Here is an 11,993-nt window from a genome sequence, read left to right as displayed (position 1 = left end):
GCGCAACTCTTGCACAACGCGTGTCCTGTCTGTACGAGGTAAGGGGCGCAACTCTTGCACAACGCGTGTCCTGTCTGTACGAGGTAAGGGGCGCAACTCTTGCACAACGCGTGTCCTGTCTGTACGAGGTAAGGGGCGCAACTCTTGCACAACGCGTGTCCTGTCTGTACGAGGTAAGGGGCGCAACTCTTGCACAACGCGTGTCCTGTCTGTACGAGGTAAGGGGCGCAACTCTTGCACAACGCGTGTCCTGTCTGTACGAGGTAAGGGGCGCAACTCTTGCACAACGCGTGTCCTGTCTGTACGAGGTAAGGGACGCAACTCTTGCACAACGCGTGTCCTGTCTGTACGAGGTAAGGGGCGCAACTCTTGCACAACGCGTGTCCTGTCTGTACGAGGTAAGGGGCGCAACTCTTGCACAACGCGTGTCCTGTCTGTACGAGGTAAGGGGCGCAACTCTTGCACAACGCGTGTCCTGTCTGTACGAGGTAAGGGGCGCAACTCTTGCACAACGCGTGTCCTGTCTGTACGAGGTAAGGGGCGCAACTCTTGCACAACGCGTGTCCTGTCTGAATGAAGTAAGGGGCGCAACTCTTGCACAACGCGTGTAAACCCCGACAGTTAGTTCCGGAAAACGTCTATTGGTTGAAACTGAGGGCTGCACGTGATTCTAACTGATCCGATCCCGCAGCTGGCTCCCACCCGGTTGATAACTTTCTCGTTCACCTTGGCCCTGGAGTGCTCGTGTCTGTGAACACCTTGGCCCTGGAGTGCTCGTGTCTGTGAACACCTTGGCCCTGGAGTGCTCGTGTCTGTGAACACCTTGGCCCTGGAGTGCTCGTGTCTGTGAACACCTTGGCCCTGGAGTGCTCGTGTCTGTGAACACCTTGGCCCTGGAGTGCTCGTGTCTGTGAACACCTTGGCCTTGGAGTGCTCGTGTCTGTGAACACCTTGGCCCTGGAGTGCTCGTGTCTGTGAACACCTTGGCCCTGGAGTGCTCGTGTCTGTGAACACCTTGGCCCTGGAGTGCTCGTGTCTGTGAACACCTTGGCCCTGGAGTGCTCGTGTCTGTGAACACCTTGGCCCTGGAGTGCTCGTGTCTGTGAACACCTTGGCCCTGGAGTGCTCGTGTCTGTGAACACCTTGGCCCTGGAGTGCTCGTGTCTGTGAACACCTTGGCCCTGGAGTGCTCGTGTCTGTGAACACCTTGGCCCTGGAGTGCTCGTGTCTGTGAACACCTTGGCCCTGGAGTGCTCGTGTCTGTGAACACCTTGGCCCTGGAGTGCTCGTGTCTGTGAACACCTTGGCCCTGGAGTGCTCGTGTCTGTGAACACCTTGGCCCTGGAGTGCTCGTGTCTGTGAACACCTTGGCCCTGGAGTGCTCGTGTCTGTGAACACCTTGGCCCTGGAGTGCTCGTGTCTGTGAACACCTTGGCCCTGGAGTGCTCGTGTCTGTGAACACCTTGGCCCTGGAGTGCTCGTGTCTGTGAACACCTTGGCCCTGGAGTGCTCGTGTCTGTGAACACCTTGGCCCTGGAGTGCTCGTGTCTGTGAACACCTTGGCCCTGGAGTGCTCGTGTCTGTGAACACCTTGGCCCTGGAGTGCTCGTGTCTGTGAACACCTTGGCCCTGGAGTGCTCGTGTCTGTGAACACCTTGGCCCTGGAGTGCTCGTGTCTGTGAACACCTTGGCCCTGGAGTGCTCGTGTCTGTGAACACCTTGGCCCTGGAGTGCTCGTGTCTGTGAACACCTTGGCCCTGGAGTGCTCGTGTCTGTGAACACCTTGGCCCTGGAGTGCTCGTGTCTGTGAACACCTTGGCCCTGGAGTGCTCGTGTCTGTGAACACCTTGGCCCTGGAGTGCTCGTGTCTGTGAACACCTTGGCCCTGGAGTGCTCGTGTCTGTGAACACCTTGGCCCTGGAGTGCTCGTGTCTGTGAACACCTTGGCCCTGGAGTGCTCGTGTCTGTGAACACCTTGGCCCTGGAGTGCTCGTGTCTGTGAACACCTTGGCCCTGGAGTGCTCGTGTCTGTGAACACCTTGGCCCTGGAGTGCTCGTGTCTGTGAACACCTTGGCCCTGGAGTGCTCGTGTCTGTGAACACCTTGGCCCTGGAGTGCTCGTGTCTGTGAACACCTTGGCCCTGGAGTGCTCGTGTCTGTGAACACCTTGGCCCTGGAGTGCTCGTGTCTGTGAACACCTTGGCCCTGGAGTGCTCGTGTCTGTGAACACCTTGGCCCTGGAGTGCTCGTGTCTGTGAACACCTTGGCCCTGGAGTGCTCGTGTCTGTGAACACCTTGGCCCTGGAGTGCTCGTGTCTGTGAACACCTTGGCCCTGGAGTGCTCGTGTCTGTGAACACCTTGGCCCTGGAGTGCTCGTGTCTGTGAACACCTTGGCCCTGGAGTGCTCGTGTCTGTGAACACCTTGGCCCTGGAGTGCTCGTGTCTGTGAACACCTTGGCCCTGGAGTGCTCGTGTCTGTGAACACCTTGGCCCTGGAGTGCTCGTGTCTGTGAACACCTTGGCCCTGGAGTGCTCGTGTCTGTGAACACCTTGGCCCTGGAGTGCTCGTGTCTGTGAACACCTTGGCCCTGGAGTGCTCGTGTCTGTGAACACCTTGGCCCTGGAGTGCTCGTGTCTGTGTACACCTTGGCCCTGGAGTGCTCGTGTCTGTGAACACCTTGGCCCTGGAGTGCTCGTGTCTGTGAACACCTTGGCCCTGGAGTGCTCGTGTCTGTGAACACCTTGGCCCTGGAGTGCTCGTGTCTGTGAACACCTTGGCCCTGGAGTGCTCGTGTCTGTGAACACCTTGGCCCTGGAGTGCTCGTGTCTGTGAACACCTTGGCCCTGGAGTGCTCGTGTCTGTGAACACCTTGGCCCTGGAGTGCTCGTGTCTGTGAACACCTTGGCCCTGGAGTGCTCGTGTCTGTGAACACCTTGGCCCTGGAGTGCTCGTGTCTGTGAACACCTTGGCCCTGGAGTGCTCGTGTCTGTGAACACCTTGGCCCTGGAGTGCTCGTGTCTGTGAACACCTTGGCCCTGGAGTGCTCGTGTCTGTGAACACCTTGGCCCTGGAGTGCTCGTGTCTGTGAACACCTTGGCCCTGGAGTGCTCGTGTCTGTGCAAGTGTGTCGGTGTAAACACTAAATTGGACAGTTCGCTGCGGTTGGTTTTAAATTCAGGAATGTTTAACATGAGCACGCCGCAGCAGACGATGTCAGAGAGAGCACTGGGTCAGTAGCAACGAAGCAAGCATTACACGGATGGGTAACAAGCAGGGCTAATCGCAGCAAACTCTCCCATTTAAAGGAACACTCCGTCCCGTCAAAACCGTAGCTCAGTTGGTAGAGCACTGGACTTGTGATCGGAAGGTCGCAGGTTCGAATTCGGGCCGGGACGGACACGGGTCAACTTTATGTGCATACCTAGAGAGGGAAGCCATGTCCCACCCCCGTGTCACCACAATGGCACGTAAAAGACCTCGGTCATTCTGCCATAAGTGCAGATGGCTGATACCACCTAAACACGCAAACACGTGTGTAGCTCGTCAAAAGCCATGAGGGATGAAAACTCGAATCATCTATACTATATATATACTGTTCAAAAAAAAGAAACGCATAGCTTGTAATATTTGGTTAATAATTATTTAGTTATATGGCTACAAGGATATCCACCAAACTGCAGAAAATGTTTATCTGGTCGTCGACCTTTCGTCCATTGCCACAAGTGAGCTCTGCACGTGACGCATGCGTTATCAGTGGCTACAATGTCAAAATTGCTCATTTGGCATGACCACTCGTCATGCTTCAGTGTAATCTCGTGAAACTCGGGGAATATTGAGCTCTCACCATGTCTTCCAAAACCCATAAAAGCGGATTGTTCGCCACAAAGAAATCAGACGACAATTCAGCGACGAAAGATGGCCCGATTGAGCAGAGAAGACCGCCAAATTGCATTGGGTTGTTTACAAGCAGGCCAAAGTCAAAGTGCAATCGCCAGGCACTTCCACGTGTCCCAGAGCACCATCAGTAGACTGTGGGTCAGGTTTCAAGCCACTGGCTCCGTTGCTGACTTGCCACGAGCGGGAAGACCAAGGGCGACAACTGCTACTCACGACCGCTTCATACGGCTCCGCCACCTCCGGAATCGTTTCCTGTCGGCCTCATCTTCTGTCCAGGCTCTCCCCGGGCCACACCGATTATCGGACCAGACCGTGCGGAACCGCCTGCATGAAGCTGGTTTGAGAGCTCGCAGACCTCACAGAGGAGCTGTCCTCACCCGCCGCCATCGCCAGAACCGAGTGCAGTGGGGCAACCAGCACCTTCGCTGGACCGTCCGGAATCACTGGAGACACGTGTGGTTCAGCGACGAGTCCTACTTCCTGCTCCAGCGACATGATGGTCGGAGGAGGGTCTACCGGAGAGTAAACGAACGTTACGCGCCCAACTGTGTGGATGAGGCACCCGTTCATGGTGGTGGAGGCGTCATGGTGTGGGGGGGCGATCAATACCGCTGGAAGGAGCACCCTGGTGCACGTCCAAGGGCGCATAACTGCCCAGCGATACGTGGAGGAAATTCTGCGCCCACACGCCCTTCCTCTTCTGGCTGACCAGGATGCCATATTCCAGCAGGACAACGCTCGCCCGCACACAGCACGACTCACCACCCAGTTCCTCACCGACCACCATGTCCAGGTGCTTCCCTGGCCATCCATGTCGCCAGACATGAACCCGATAGAACACCTCTGGGATGAATTGGACAGACGTGTGCGCAGGCGAGAAGAAGCGCCGGCAAATCACCGCGATCTATTGCAGGCACTTCAGGAGGAGTGGGACACCATCCCACAGCAAGATATCCGGCATCTGATCCAGTCCATGCCCAGAAGGTGCCGGGCAGTTGTTGCTGCTCAAGGCAGTCACACCCCCTACTGACTTGACAGCCTCGGCACCCAATCGTATTGATTGACTGATTGATTTGAAGATGCAAATGAACTGTGTGTGCATTCAACTGTGTCCATACCAAATTTCAAACAAATAATCTAAATATTGGATTTTCTGTTAATTTTTTCAAAAAATAAAACAAATTTGGCAAGTAGCAACTATGCGTTTCTTTTTTTGAACAGTATAACAAGAGGCGAAGCCTTCAAGGCTCACGTAAAGGCTGTTCTTAACCAGACGAACCTTTGGTTTGCGAACTAGGTTCGTGGGGTTCGGCGAACCTCAAGACTGGTTCGGCGAACTTGTCTTGGTTCTTAACCAGACGAACCTGAGTTTTCGAACTAGGTTTGGGGGGTTCGGCGAACTAGGTTCGGGGTTTGCAAGTCATGTCTTGGAAACCTTGAAGATCGGGCCGAACCTTTGACTCTTCTGCCAAGGAGGAAGACAAATTATTGAAAAACTGAATCTCAATGGCGGACGAAATCACCCAAGTCAAAATTACATTTTCTGAGATTTTATAAAAACAACGCTTGAACGAAAAGGTAGAATGGTGACTTCCGTTCGATTTCAAGTTAAGCTTTTCACTTTTCCGAGCAAGACAACCGCTGAGAGTGAAAAAACGCCGCTGTTCGACTTCGAAATTTCCAGTCGTAGACGACCTTCGCTTCTGCAGCATTGTGTTAGTGCAGGTGAGGCAGTGTTACTCATTTCGCTGAGCTCGTTTTCGTATTGTTGTGCATTAGGATCATCTAGTATGATATGAATAAAAGCAGGAATGACTTCGGTATGTAAACGCATTGATTTTGTCGAAATCAGCACAGCAGTAAGCTAGATTCTTTCTGCTCAATTTGTTTAATTTTTTTCTTCAAAAGTTTATGACTTTGATATTGATTGTTTGTTTATAAATCTCATCGGCACAACATCCATCAGGCAAAATATCAATATGTTGAATGATAACGTTGAGATAAGGAAGTTCACACATTTATCTGCTTGCAACAACAATCGCAAGGACAGATCTATCTGCCTCGTTGACTGCTAGATTTTCATTGAATTTCCCAAGTAATGATGATCTCGTTTTCAATTAGATCTGGACATTGTTTGTGTTCTTAGATTCATGATTGACCTTGCAGGCTGATTGCGATCATAACATTGTGTTTGTTTGTGCTGGTGCAATGTGCAGATCAATGGCCCGGACCGCAGGATGACCCAGTGATCAATACAACTTGCGTTCACCACTCAACATTGTCTTCCACCTAACTCAAGGGCAAAAATAAAGGTACATGCAGGTGAAATGATTGTGCAATTTATGTCTGTGAAGATCAAGATAGTTGTTAGCTCTAACTGATCATGCTTATTATTATCAAGTTACATACACACTCCGCCCCAGCACCACCCTAAACTGACTGGATCCATCACCTTTATTTCACTTACCAAAAGTCTTCTTTTCCACATTCTTATTTCTCTGCACCCTGCATGTCGTATGAGGCGACTAACGGATTCTGTTTCTCCTTTTACCCTTGTTAAGTGGTTCTTGTATAGAATATAGTCAATGTTTGTAAAGATTTTAGTCAAGCAGTATGTAAGAAATGTTTAGTCCTTTGTACTGGAAACTTGCATTCTCCCAGTAAGGTCATATATGGTACAACGTTGCAAGCCCCTGGAGCAATTTTTTGATTAGTGCTTTTGTGAACAAGAAACACTTAACAAATGGCTCTATCCCATCTCACCCCCCCCCCCCCCCCCCCCTTTCCCATATCCCATCTCCCCCCTTTCCCTCGTCGCGATATAACCTTCGTGGTTGAAAACGACGTTAAACACGTACAAATAAAGAAAGACCACCCTAAACCCATAACAACACTCTCCAGTCCAACTACCCCCACCCTTCCGTGCAACATATGTTGCCGTCTGTACCTTGTTTGTGGTTATGGGGAGTGCTCAAATAGTTCCATAACTGTTAATATAAATCAAAAGTACTGAGAGTTTCATTTTCCATTGCTCTTCCCCTTCCTCACGTCACATTACACACTCCCTTTGCCCCATCCCCCACCCCCTCTCTCTTTCTATGCTCTTTTTTTTATATTTAGTCAAGTTTTGACTAAATATTTTAACGTAGAGGGGGGAATCGAGACGAGGGTCGTGGTGTATGTGTGTGTGTGTGTGTGTGTGTGTGTGTGTCTGTCTGTCTGTCTGTCTGTGTGTGTGTGTAGAGCGATTCAGACTAAACTACTGGACCGATCTTTATGAAATTTGACATGAGAGTTCCTGGGTATGAAATCCCCGAACGTTTTTTTCATTTTTTTGATAAATGTCTTTGATGACGTCATATCCGGCTTTTCGTGAAAGTTGAGGCGGCACTGTCACGTCCTCATTTTTCAACCAAATTGGTTCAAATTTTGGTCAAGTAATCTTCGACGAAGCCCGGGGTTCGGTATTGCATTTCAGCTTGGTGGCTTAAAAATTAATTAATGACTTTGGTCATTAAAAATCGGAAAATTGTAAAAAAAAATAAAAATTTAAAAAACGATCCAAATTTACGTTTATCTTATTCTCCATCATTTGCTGATTCCAAAAACATATAAATATGTTATATTCGGATTAAAAACAAGCTCTGAAAATTAAATATATAAAAATTATTATCAAAATTAAATTGTCCAAATCAATTTAAAAACACTTTCATCTTATTCCTTGTCGGTTCCTGATTCCAAAAACATATAGATATGATATGTTTGGATTAAAAACACGCTCAGAAAGTTAAAACAAAGAGAGGTACAGAAAAGCGTGCTATCCTTCTTAGCGCAACTACTACCCCGCTCTTCTTGTCAATTTCACTGCCTTTGCCATGAGCGGTGGACTGACGATGCTACGAGTATACGCTCTTGCTGAAAAATGGCAGCTACTTGACTAAATATTGTATTTTCGCCTTACGCGACTTGTTTATATTTAGTCAAGTTTTGACTAAATATTTTAACATCGAGGGGGAATCGAAACGAGGGTCGTGGTGTATGTGCGTGCGTGTGTGTGTGCGTGTGTGTGTGTGTGTGTAGAGCGATTCAGACTAAACTACTGGACCGATCTTTATGAAATTTGACATGAGAGTTCCTGGGTATGAAATCCCCGAACGTTTTTTTCATTTTTTGATAAATGTCTTTGATGACGTCATATCCGGCTTTTCGTGAAAGTTGAGGCGGCACTGTCACGCCCTCATTTTTCAACCAAATTGGTTGAAATTTTGGTCAAGTAATCTTCGACAAAGCCCGGGGTTAGGTATTGCATTTCAGCTTGGTGGCTTAAAAATTAATTAATGACTTTGGTCATTAAAAATCTGAAAATTGTAAAAAAAAATAAAAATTTATAAAACGATCCAAATTTACGTTTATCTTATTCTCCATCATTTGCTGATTCCAAAAACATATAAATATGTTATATTCGGATTAAAAACAAGCTCTGAAAATTAAATATATAAAAATTATTATCAAAAAATTTTTTTCGAAATCAATTTAAAAACACTTTCATCTTATTCCTTGTCGGTTCCTGATTCCCAAAATATATAGATATGATATGTTTGGATTAAAAACACGCTCAGAAAGTTAAAACGAAGAGAGGTACAGAAAAGCGTGCTATCCTTCTCAGCGCAACGAATACCCCGCTCTTCTTGTCAATTCCACGGGCACTGCCTTTGCCACGGGCGGTGGAGTGACGATGCTACGAGTATACGGTCTTGCTGCGTTGCGTTGCGTTCAGTTTCATTCTGTGAGTTCGACAGCTACTTGACTAAATATTGTATTTTCGCCTTACGCGACTTGTCTTTTACTTCTTCTTCTCTTTCTCTCTCTCTCTCTACCTGTATAAATCAGCTCTCTGGTTGTTACTTCTGTAAGTGTAATGTAAAGTTCTACATCTCTGCATTTGTATTGTCATCTTTCAGAATGCCCTTGTAATAACTTCAGCGTCTGCCCATGGAGTCTATATAGGTCAAAGTCTCAAATGTGATATTAGCATCGCTTGGACTTATGGGGCTCAACTTGACTTCACTATAACAGGGTGGACTAAGTGAGCAGCATGTAGAGGGTGGTTGCCAGTTTTTGCTCTTCAGCACACTCGAATCACTCTCTCAAAATGTGCGCAGTAATTTCTCAAAAAACCTTTTTATTTCGCGCTCTCTGAGAGAGTGATTCAAGCCTGCTGTCAGTCAGTGCGAACAGTGGTTTGTATGTCAACCACCGTCTACATGCTGAATACACGACCACAGGGGTCTGGAGGAGGGTGGCTGCAGCCAGAATTTCCACGTCAGTGCCCCATGTCTTGGGCTGCAATGGAGAGCCACCTTCCACCAGGTATTCCTGTAGGTCGCGCCCTAAGTAGGCAGAAAATGGTCGCGGGTTTTTGATCATGTTTCTCGTATTCGCTCATGATGAGCCTGTGTGCCTGTGATCTCAAAGCTCAAGGCTCGATACAAGCAGTTGCCGTCCCCAACAATGGTGTCCACAGAATCGGGGATACCAAGGGACGACTGATGGGGTCTGTGTCTCAAACTGCCGAAACTCAAACGGTTCTAGGGACGTGGCGATAGAACGGGAGAGAGACCTGAGAAGTGTTTCTGAAAGAGACGCTAACTCCAAGTTGTATCTCCCTGTTTCTTCCAATGCTACAAGAGCTGACTCTGTATAAGGAACAGGTCTGTCCCTACTATAGCCATCTTCTCTGTGAAGCCGCTGTAATCGATGATTTTGCAAACTCAGTGCTGCGTATGGGGATTGATATGACGTTATAACCGACATGGATGAGTGACGTTATAACTGGGTGACGTTATATCCGGTGACGTTATATCCGAGGTTAAAATAGTCTTGGAAAGAAGGAATTGAGCCGGGACCGGTGTTTGGGTGACGATATAAGGGGGTGACGTTATATCCGGCGACGTTATAAACGAAGTAGACTGTATGACTTTTATAGTCATGCACACAATCATATGCATCCTGAGATCAATCTAAAACAACCATAATCAAAGGTTATATCTAAGCCCTAAGTGTTAAATAATGTGTGTACGTGTGTGTGTGTGTGTGTGTGTGTGTGTGTGTGTGTGTGTGTGTGTGTGTGTGTACACACGCACACACACACAACACACATACACACACACACACACACAACACACACACACACACACACACGCACACACACACACGTACGCACGCACGCACGCTTACACTAAAACAATACACACACACACACACACACACACACACACACACACACACACACACACACACACACACACACACAAACAAACACACGCACGCGTACACACACACAGACACACAGACACACAGAAACACACACACATACACATTCACACACACGCACGCACACACACACTCAGATCCACAGGCACACTACCCCTCCCCCCCTCCACCTCCCCCCCCACACTCACACACACAAACATGCATGCACGCATACACTTACACAGGCTGTTCTGGAAGTCCTTTGAATCTCATATGATCGAACAGCTCACCGTTAATTTGAACAAGCCATATTCTCGAAGGATCCTTCCAGAGCTTCTGCACACTTTAACAATCGTGAGAAATACCTTTCAAACATGTCGGCGCGAGTGTTTTTGCCGATACCCGAAATGACCCTCTTTTACTCTCGGATAGCAGCATCAGGGCTCTTGTAACGGTTTTCTCGGAGCTTTTTAAATGTAAAAACAGGATTCAGGAACATATAGTGAACGGAACATCAGGCAGACATCCTAATCTGTTAGAAATTAGATTGATTTGGAAGCTGTGTAAAACGGGACATTGCGGTGGTGTAGCATCAACCCTCAAGTACCCGTGTTTGGTGACAAGCTTTAAACACCACAGGCAGGCAATGATGCATGTACTGCTCAAAGGTAGCCGTACGCTGCTCCCCTTTTAGAAATGTGGCGATTAGTTCTTATTTTCAAACAACGGGGACCACCTTCTTCTTGCCCGAGATCACCAAATAGTTGATAGGGGTGGAGCCGTTCCGAGATCAGCAATAGTTGATAAGGGTGGAGCCGTTTAGGAACATCAACACGGCTGATTGATGTGTTGCCCGGGGTCAGATTGATAGATCCAAGTCCCCATCGCCTGTGACAACCTTCACAAAATCCTCACACTCTATGTGTTGCCCGGGGTCAGATTGATAGATCCAAGTCCCCATCGCCTGTGACAACCTTCACAAAATCCTCACACTCTATTTGTATGTACATGTCGAGACATACTGCCTTTTGAAGACCAGAAAGAGCACGGGCACCCGCTGTCTGCAACGCTTGTGTACCCGTAAAGGCTTGTGCCAGATCACATCGATGGGTGCCGATTCAACTATCTATGTGTCCTTTACCTCCGTGTGTGTGATTCGTGCACAATCTCTCTATTCAACGTTGTAACGGCAGCAACGTTTGTTGCAGTAACAGCATTCAACTGTCGGTCTGGGCGGGTGTCAACTTTGTAACGGCAGCAACGTTTGTTGCAGTAACACAATTCAACTGTCGGTCTGGGCGGGTGTCAACGTTGTAACGGCAGCAACGTTTGTTGCAGTAACAGCATTCAACTGTCGGTCTGGGCGGGTGTCAACTTTAAAGAGACGTGTCTACCGGATTGATATTCATTGTTCCAGCTGTAAGTACTCGTTTCTAATTCCAATCCCCGCCCCCAACCGACCCCTCTCCCAACATACACACAACTGCACACACTTAAACACAACACACACACACACACAAAAGCACACAAGCACACACACACACACACACACACACACGCACGCGTACACACACACAGACACATGCACACACCCACGTACACACACACACACGTATGCACACACAGGCAGACACACACACACACACGCACGCACGCGTACAAACACACACACATGCACACACCCACGTACACACACACACGTGTGCACACACAGACAGACAGAGACACACACACACACACTCAAATCCACAGACACCATACCCCCCCCCCATCCCCCCACACACAAGCACGCTCGCACGCATATACTTAAACACACAACGCACACACACACACACAGGTGTA

General features: G+C 48.6%; 1 long non-coding RNA gene across 1 annotated transcript; it reads left to right on the top strand.

Annotated features, from left to right (window-relative positions):
• The first annotated feature begins 5,189 nt into the window (after positions 1-5,189).
• LOC138956723 (uncharacterized) lies at positions 5,190-8,899 on the top strand. Its single transcript, XR_011452769.1, has 3 exons — positions 5,190-5,624; positions 6,116-6,211; positions 8,861-8,899. It is a non-coding gene; the product is annotated as an uncharacterized lncRNA (long non-coding RNA).
• The last annotated feature ends 3,094 nt before the right edge of the window (positions 8,900-11,993 follow it).

Source organism: Littorina saxatilis, unplaced genomic scaffold (genome assembly GCF_037325665.1).
Source record: "Littorina saxatilis isolate snail1 unplaced genomic scaffold, US_GU_Lsax_2.0 scaffold_562, whole genome shotgun sequence".
NCBI lineage: Eukaryota > Metazoa > Mollusca > Gastropoda > Littorinimorpha > Littorinidae > Littorina > Littorina saxatilis.
This window is presented reverse-complemented; position numbering and strand designations above follow the sequence as displayed.